This window comes from Chroicocephalus ridibundus, chromosome 2 (assembly GCF_963924245.1).
Source record: "Chroicocephalus ridibundus chromosome 2, bChrRid1.1, whole genome shotgun sequence".
In the NCBI taxonomy this organism is placed as follows: domain Eukaryota; kingdom Metazoa; phylum Chordata; class Aves; order Charadriiformes; family Laridae; genus Chroicocephalus; species Chroicocephalus ridibundus.
Window position 1 is genome coordinate 5453744 of NC_086285.1, and position 8749 is coordinate 5462492.

Here is an 8749-nt window from a genome sequence, read left to right on the forward strand (position 1 = left end):
AGGCACGGGTCGACTCACAGAGAGATGGCCGCCTCAGAGACGCGGGCCGCCTCACCCAGACATGGCCGCCTCACCCGCAGAGAGACGTGGCCGCCTCACCGCGTCCCCTTGTCCCTCAGCCACCCCCACTCCCCCCCGCCGTGCGCTGGGGCGCTGAGGGGAGGGTGTGTTATTTTTTCCAGCATCCGCAGCACTTGAGCGCCAAAAAGCTTTTGTAGCTTTTGGGCTCGGTGGTGTTTTGATTTTGGCTGAGCCGCCGGCGTTCCCTCCACCGCCGGACCCCTCGGGCCGGGTTGAGGGCAGCAGGCAGGAGGCCAGGTCCTGCTTTCCCCTGCAGGCACCAGGGCGGTGGGGCTGCCCTGGGGGGAAGGACAACCCCATGCCAGAATGAGGAGCCACAAGGAGCGCCAGAGACACAGGAGAATCATAGAACGGTTTGGGGTTGGAAGGGACCTTTAAAGTCACCCGGTCCAACCCCGCTGCCATGAGCAGGGACATGGAATCATAGAACGGTTCGGGTTGGAAGGGACCTTAAAGATCATCTTGTTCCAACCCCAGTGCCACGGGCAGGGACACCTCCCACTAGACCAGGCTGCTCAAAGCCTCATCCAGCCTGGCCTTGAACACCTCCAGGGATCAGGTTGCTCAGAGCCACATCCAACCTGACCTTGAATGTTTCCAGGGATGGAGTGTCTACCACCTCTCTGGGCAACTGGGCCAGTCTCGCCACCCTCACAGTAAAGAGTTTCTTCCTTACATCAAGTGTAAATCTCCCCTCTTTCATAGAATCAGAATGGTTCGGGTTAGAAGGGACCTTAAAGATCATCTAGTTCCAACCCCCCTGCCCTGGGCAGGGACACCTCCCACTAGACCAGGCTGCTCAAAGCCCCATCCAGCCTGGCCTTGAACACCTCCAGGGAACATTTCTGAACCTCCATCTTCAACATCTCTGGACAGAGTTTCAGGTTAAAACCATTTCCCCTTGTGCTATTGCAACAGGCCCTGACGAAAAGTCTGTCCCCATCTTTCTTATAAGCCTTCTTTAAGTACTCAAAGGCTGCAATGAGTTTTCCCCAGAGCCTTCTCTTCTCCAGGCTGAACTTCCCGTTCCTGGGAATTAAAGCCCTCCGTGAGGGAGAATCCAAACGCTGGTTACATAAAACAAAATTTAAGACCAATTTAAAAAAAAACCAACAATGCTTTCCATGCACGCTTGCCTCCATCCTCCTCACCATCTCCCCTTTGCTCCCTCCCACCTCTCAGAGCCGGGAGCATCGGCACTGATGCCATGTTGGCTTAATTGGAGTATTCAGGCTGCTATTTTGTACCTGTCTGTTCATTTCAGAGACAGCCTCAACCTCGTAATGAACGCATCTGAATATTTATCTGCTTGTTCTGAATGGTATATTTGTATTTCAAATGCTTAATTGTTATTTTTATTTAGCTGCAAATTGCTGTTTTTATTTCGCTGGCATACCTACTTGGAAACCGCTCTAGTGCGAGGTTAATGCTGAGCTTCTCTTGATTCCTGATTATTTTTGTTAATTAATCCAATGTGGATAAGAGTGGAAGGACACACAACCCACTTCTATCTTGTCCCAGTGATCTAAGATGTGAAGATAGTGGAATCAGCCCCAGAAGAAACTGATTCGTGTGGAGGAATCAGGAGAGGGCAAACCAGCTGGGAGCATGGAGGAAATGTGGGCTGGATCCAGAGAAACAGGAAAACCCCGTGGCCGGGAGCAGCTTGGTTCTCCTGTGCTCAACCCGGAGGACCAAAATGTCTTTTTTTCACCCTGCTAGATTTCCTCCCTTTCTCCGTAGCAGAGTGGGCTTGATCCTGAGGGCAGCACTGTGGAGCTGCAGCTGAGGATGGAGATGGGCCAGGCTGGTGCCTTGAGCCTTTTTCCCTCGATAAAATCCTTCCCCACACACGCTGCTAGCCCCACCAATGTCTCTCCTTGCAGATGAAACATGCCTGGGACTGCTTCCCAGTGCTGGGGACGGCAACCTCAACACAACCCCTGCCCATTCCCATCCAGCTGGGGTGCAGCTCTTCCCCCAAAGGACTTTGAAAAGCATCTGGCTGAGAGCAAGACTGAGCTGCAGGACCTGGCCTTGTGAGTAAATCCTTCATGACACGTTTGATTGCCCGTGCTCTGGGCTCGCACGAGGGTTGGACTGTGAAGTCAACTTGAACTTGTAGAGTTGTGTTGTTTTTTAATATTCAAAAAGGAATGAAGCAATAAAAGAAGAAAACAGAGAAGAAAAAGAAGGCGGACACATCTCCTGAGCAAGGTTAGAGGGTGGGAAGGGAGCACACAAGGAAACCCCGACCATCCCTTTTGCAATGGTACTGCTGAAGACCATTTAGGGTCCTCAGACCCCAGGGACGCTGCTAGATTCCTGCTAGGTTGTGCAGGAAGGGAGCAAAATTAGGCTGTGTTTTGCACCAAACCATAGCTGCAAATGAGAGACCGTGAGCAAACCGGACCCCCAGAAGTGGGTCATACCCGGGGTCAGCTGGACCCTGTTCCAAGCTGATTTCCTTGGGAAGGGCTACATATTTATGGAAATTACCAAGAAGCTAATATTGGAGCTAAAAATAAAGCTTTATATCAGTGTAGAGCTGCATGGAAGGACTTCATGCATCCACTGCTGACAGAGGGTCTGTGGACCAGGGCACAGGCCCACTATAGAATCATAGAATCACAGAAAGGTTTAGATTGGAAGGGACCTTAAAGATCATCTAGTTCCAACTCCCCCGCCATGGGCAGGGACACCTCCCACTAGACCAGGCTGCTCAAAGCCCCATCCAGCCTGGCCTTGAACACCTCCAGGGAAGGGGCATCCACAGCTTCTCTGGGCAACCTGGGCCAGTGTCTCATCACCCACACAGTGAAAAATTTCTTCCTAATATCTAATATAAATCTACCCTCTTCCAGTTTGAAGCCATTACCCCTTGTCCTATCACTACATGCCCTTGTAAAAAATCCCTCTCCAGCTTTCTTGTAGGCGCCCTTCAGATACTGTAAGGGACTATAAGGTCTCCCCGGAGCCTTCTCTTCTCCAGGCTGAACAACCCCAACTCTCTCAGCCTGTCTTCCTAGGAGAGGCGCTCCAGCCCCCTGATCATCTTCATGGCCCTCCTCTGGACCCTCTCCAACAGGTCCATGTCCTTTTTTATGTTGGGGGCTCAGAGCTGGACGCAGTACTGCAGGTGGGATCTCACTAGACCAGAGTAGAGGGGCAGAATCCCATCCCTCGCCCTGATGGCCACACTTCTTTTGGTGCAGCCCAGGATGCGGTTGGCTTTCTAGGCTGTGAGCGCACATTGACGTATGTGCCTGTACCATCTCCCCCATCTCCCTTGGGTCCCGAGGTGCTGCCAAAATTCTCAGCCCCCCTCCAGCGCAGAGGGTCTCCATTGATCTGATGCTGCAGAGGGCTCTGTGCCTCGCACTGATTTGCTAGGAGGACCAAGCGCTGGCTTCATTTCTGGCACCCTCGTGGGTGGGTGAACCACCAGCGCCCCCAGGGCTGGTTAACATCTCACGGTTGTCCAGAGCCCAGCTTTTCGCCTCCTTTTAAACCTGATCCCAGCTCTGTACCTCTTTAAATTCGATAAGCACCTTGCGGAGGCAGTTTAAGGATGCCCATGTTGGGTCTCTGGTCTGCAGCCCCCGCAAAAGGACCCCGTAGGGCAGGCTGGGACCAGGGAGCGCATTACACCATCCTCTTTTAGGGTTCCTTCCCAGAGCCTATGCTGTGGGGATAAAATGGGACACGTCACCCCCGTGGCACAGCACAGCCAAGCCCCCAGCACAACGGCAACGGGGGACTTATTGCATGAGGGAATTTGCAGGAAGAGGCAAAGGAAGATGGGGTTCAGGCATCCGCCCCCCTTCAGCTTTCAAACTTTTGGGTGCAGAATCAGAGGGGAACCAGCACCCCCTGGAAGGTCTGGGGGGTGTTAACGAGATACAGGGTCACCAAAGGGAGAATAGAAGGGTGGCTGTGTGTCCCCCCTGCTCTGGGTCCCCATCGGGGCTGGCAACAGGGGAGGAGCGGTGAGGCCACAAAATGGGAGGCAGGAGGGAGGCCGGAGGAGATGGGAAGGGATGGAGAGGAGGGGAGAGCCCTGGTCCAGCCACGGGGGATTTCTTTTAAGGGAGGGAAAGGAGGAAGAAATCCCCTGCAGAGGCGAAAGGAGAGGGACAGGAGCCGTGCAGGAGCTGGAGAAAAAAAAATACCCACAGGCAGGAGCCCATGGCTCCTGGGTTCAGCCTGGCTCCTCGGTTTGCAAATACATTTCTGCTCCACTGCGCTTCGTCTCGGCACATTTTCCTGGCAGATGCACAAGACCCCGCTGGCAGAAACCCCTCGAAACCCCCCCAAAACGGAAACCGACCCCCCTGCGTGCAGAAGGATGGGGGGCCAAAAGGGTGTCGGAGGGGTTTGGGCTTGGCTTTGGGGTGTTTTCCCCCTGCCTGGGCTGCCGGGGGGTTGCGCACCCTGCGCACCCCGCGCCCCGGTGCCGCTAGATGGCAGCCGGGCTCTCGCCGCTCCACTCCCCGCAGCCCCGGCGCTTTTCCCGGCCCCGCCACGGGGCCTCCCGGCTTTCCAGCATTCCCGCTGGGTTTTTGGGAGGCGCAGCGTGGGCCAGAGTTTCCGTGTCGGGATGCTTTGCAAAACCGAGGGGCACCCGAGCCCAAGCAGAAGGGTCTTTCGCAATGCGGGGAGACGTCGAGGACGGTCCTCCAAGGCTCCGACGCCTCCAGGCTGCCTTTTGCCGAGACAAAATCCTCCCTTTTTCCTTCCCTCCCGCCCCCGCTTTTGGTTTCTTTCTGTTTTTCTTCTCTGTTTTTCTCTCTCTCTTTTTCTCCTCTCCAAAAGGCTGCCTGCTTTTCCCAAGCTCATTTCAAGCATCAAGGTAGCAAAATCAGACAGATGCATCCCTCCAAACACAAGCTGAGCCGCAGCAATGTGCATACGAGGTTCAAGATGATTTCCCAGCACCGGGGGATTTCTAGGCTGGCAGTAAACTAAGCAGGGCCTGAGGCAGGCACATAAATGCCTTAACCTGGCTTTCCTCTATGGGGCTGCATTTTTTTAGCCTCCAAAACAGAGTGGCTGCATCCAGCCTGCTTCTAGGGTACAGACTCCAGCTCCTGCTTTCCCCCAAGCCACGTTTAAGGGCTGCCTGGGGAGAGAAATAGGTGTCCCCATCCAAACCCATGGCACAGAGCATGCAAATAACCATGGGATAAATCTGCCCCCAGGCCCTGTTTTCATATTTAGGTGTAAAGTTAGCTGCAACAACCACCTTTGCTCCTTTAGCTGCATCCCTCCTCCTATGAACCCTTCAAAGCGTGGTGCTGCTCTGCCCCTGGGCCCCAGGATGCTGACCGCAGGGAAGGATGCTCTGAGGATGCATCTGCATCGTGGGGCTTCCACGTGCTTTACTTCCATCACCCCTATTCTGGATACAAAGAATTGGGCCGGGGGGATCAGACACACTAGATGTTACTGAAACTCACCCCCTCCTGGGACAGGGCTATTTTTAGACTGAAATAGGAAGCACAGACCTCACCCTGAGCTTCCTCTAGGGTTTGGTTCTTCCTAGAGGTTTCTCCTTGCCGGAAATTTCTTTTCTGCACCCTTGGCCCTGATCCATCCAAATGCTTAAGCACGCGCTTAACTTCAAACCACCTAATCCCTGCGTTTCCACAAGTGCCTTCTCGGACAGGTCCCCTTGTCCCTTCTCACCTTGGGAAAGCTCATGCCTCTCCATCTCCTGCTGTGAGATGATGGGTCTCCTCTTGCTGGCAGCAGCGGGAGGCAGGAGTATCAGCTTGCTTTGCTGCGCACTGGCCGCAAAACTAACCTTGTACCTATGCAGGGAGAGTTACCAAATTTATGGCGTATGCCATGAGGGCATGTGAATGCTGCGCATGAAGGTCTGGGGTCCCCAAGCATGAGCATCTCCAGCCCTGAAAGCTAATGTCTACGGCTCAGCCCACCCTCATCCTCTCTGCTCTTCTCACCAGGGGATGGTCAGGTAATGCTTAAATTGCCAGTAGTGCCTGTGAATATTTGATACTGGCTGAGATGGCCAAGCAAAATCTGGTTGCTGTCACTGACAGGGACTCAAAACCTTGCCCCCGTGTCAATGATGTGCCCCGACACTCATTCTTCAGGGTCTGGGACCACCAGTTCATTTTGGCACAGGCCACCAAAAAAGTCTGATGACACCCACCCAACAGCTTGGACCCAGGCGGTCTCCCAGGTTTGAATGTGCAAGAGCTCTGATAGAAATTCAGGTTGGTTTCCCGACCCTTCCACTGCTGTGAATTTAAATTCTCCAAGCCCTAATGCAGGGAATTGAAATGCATATTGATTAAGGGCCTTTTATGGATGCCTTGCAGAGCATATTAAAACTAATTTAAAACTTGCATTCCAGTATTAATGACTCTTGTCTCCGGCACTTTGCAGTGATTCAGTCTTGACTTTTAATTGAAACGCTTTAGTTAAGACAAATTCCTTCAGCCAGAGAAGATGAAGTGCCCCTTCAGGTGTGTGCCGCGGAGGGCTTTCGACCTCAAGGTTCCCAAATTGCAAAGTGACTGTGACACTCCTGGAGAGGAGCCACTGTCCTTCAAGTGGGTGCGTGAGGATTCCATCTGAGGAGCCATTTCTTTGAACTTCCCCTCTGAGCACTGCTGATTTGAGTGCGGGGGGCTGCAGAACAAGGGTTTCACTGCTCTCACACTCAAGGCAATTACATGGGAAAGATTAATGACCTTCCTCAGCGTCCAGTAACTGCACCCATGTGCAGTACACAGCAAACGGCGGCACCTCAGTGCTGGTGATGCTCTCACATGCCACTTTCGACAGCACCAGTGCATATACATGAGCCGAACAAATCTGAGTCAATTATCACTGTCACCAGGTTGAACACCTCATGCCGCCTTAGTCATGTTTTTTTCTGCTTCTACATCTGATCGCAGGTGGCTTGCTCCTAGCCTTGAAGCTCAGGTCTGAAAGGGCACCTTGGCTTGAAAGCATCCCCCGGAGAGGATGTGGCATTTCATAGAAGGAGCAGCAAAAGATGGCAGCCTGGGGCTCCCAGGGTGAATATGTCCCAGCTTGGTGGAGACAGCAGCTTATTTAATATTTGCTAGCTCCATGGTGGCTGACATAGGAGACAGGGGTCTGCATTGTGGTTTGGTATAGAAGAACAAGATCTTGCATGTTATGGAGTCTTATTTCAGTGTTATCCTCCTACTCCATGACTGGAGCCTTCAATGTGGCATGGGAGGGGGTTTGTCTTTGTATTCCCTTTGCCTCCAAGGAGACACAAACCCACAGCAAGTGCACAGCCCCAGATGGATGGTGTGATATCGGATCCACTGCTCAGCCCACCAGGGTCAATGCCTATGTGGAAAGCTTGAGCCCTGGCAGTCCTCACTCTCACTGTTTTGTGAACAGAGAGACAACTGCATCTGTGAATCCGCCTCCTCTCCTAAGCTCTTAAAGGAAATCAATACTTTCCATCCAGTCTCTGGTGGGACAGGCCATTGAACGTTAATCAGTGCCTTCACCCCTGAGCATGGGTCCAGAGCCTGGGGGAACTCCAAGACAGCAAGCGGCTGTCACCCGCTGCGTGACATCAGAGCAGGATAGGAGAGTCCCCCACATGCATCTGAGGGGGCCTTTGACCATGAGAGCTAGAGATTAGTGAATGACCTATTGCAGTTCTGGTTTGAAAAAACTTTACTCCATCTGCTGATTGCATGCTAAATGATTGATTTTTTATGACCACATGTAAAACGTGAACCAGCTGGGATCTAAAGCGCTTGTCTTCAGTCTTCTCTCCAAGTGGCTTTTCTATAGGTCTCATCAAAGCCGGCAGTCACCAGACACCTCCCCAGGGACTGAGTTGTCCATCCAGGCCATCACACATGCACTGCAGCAGTGCTTCCTATGTACGTCTTGAGAGGAGTCACAACACCAGCGCAAATCAGGTGCCGAATAACCATTACCCCATGGAAGGATATAAAGAGAAAATATTTTGCCAGAGGCTGCAATTTTTTTTTTCTTTAAATATTCATTTTATTCCTTCTCAGTTTTTAGCTTCTTGGTGACCTCCTTGTCCCACCCATCACAAAGAAAGCCCCTCATCTTGTCAACCCAAAAATCAGTTTCTTGACAACAGCTGGGATGAGCCCCCACCTTCACTGTCTTGTTCCTCACAGGGACTCTCCTGAGGCGATGCAAACCCATGGTTCCCTAAATGGACCCAACCCAATCTATCAGAGAAGCTCCTCATAAGGCAGCAGGGAACCTCTAAATTTGAAGATAAGCTCCAAGTCTCTTTAGGCTGAATCTGCTAGAAATAAGCACTGGTCTAATTTCACATCCAAATAGGGTCCATGCCTCCTTTCCTCCCAGGTGGTAAAAATACTGCTCCATATCTGATTGTGCCATTGTGGTATTTTACAGGGCAATGGAGTCAGGCTGTGTTTCCAGGAGGGTTTTTTGTTGTTGTTGTTGTTGATTTTACCTTGTGAATCACATAGTAATGGGCTTGATTCTCTGGGTCAAGCCCTTGGCTGGAAACCATGGGAAACTGTGGGAATCCGTCAGACAGCAAAGCAAGTGTTTGCCCGTGTGGTGTCAAGGAATTACAAATCATGAGCTAAATCTCCAAACCCCAAGCTGAGGCATCCTCCAGACCCAGTGTACT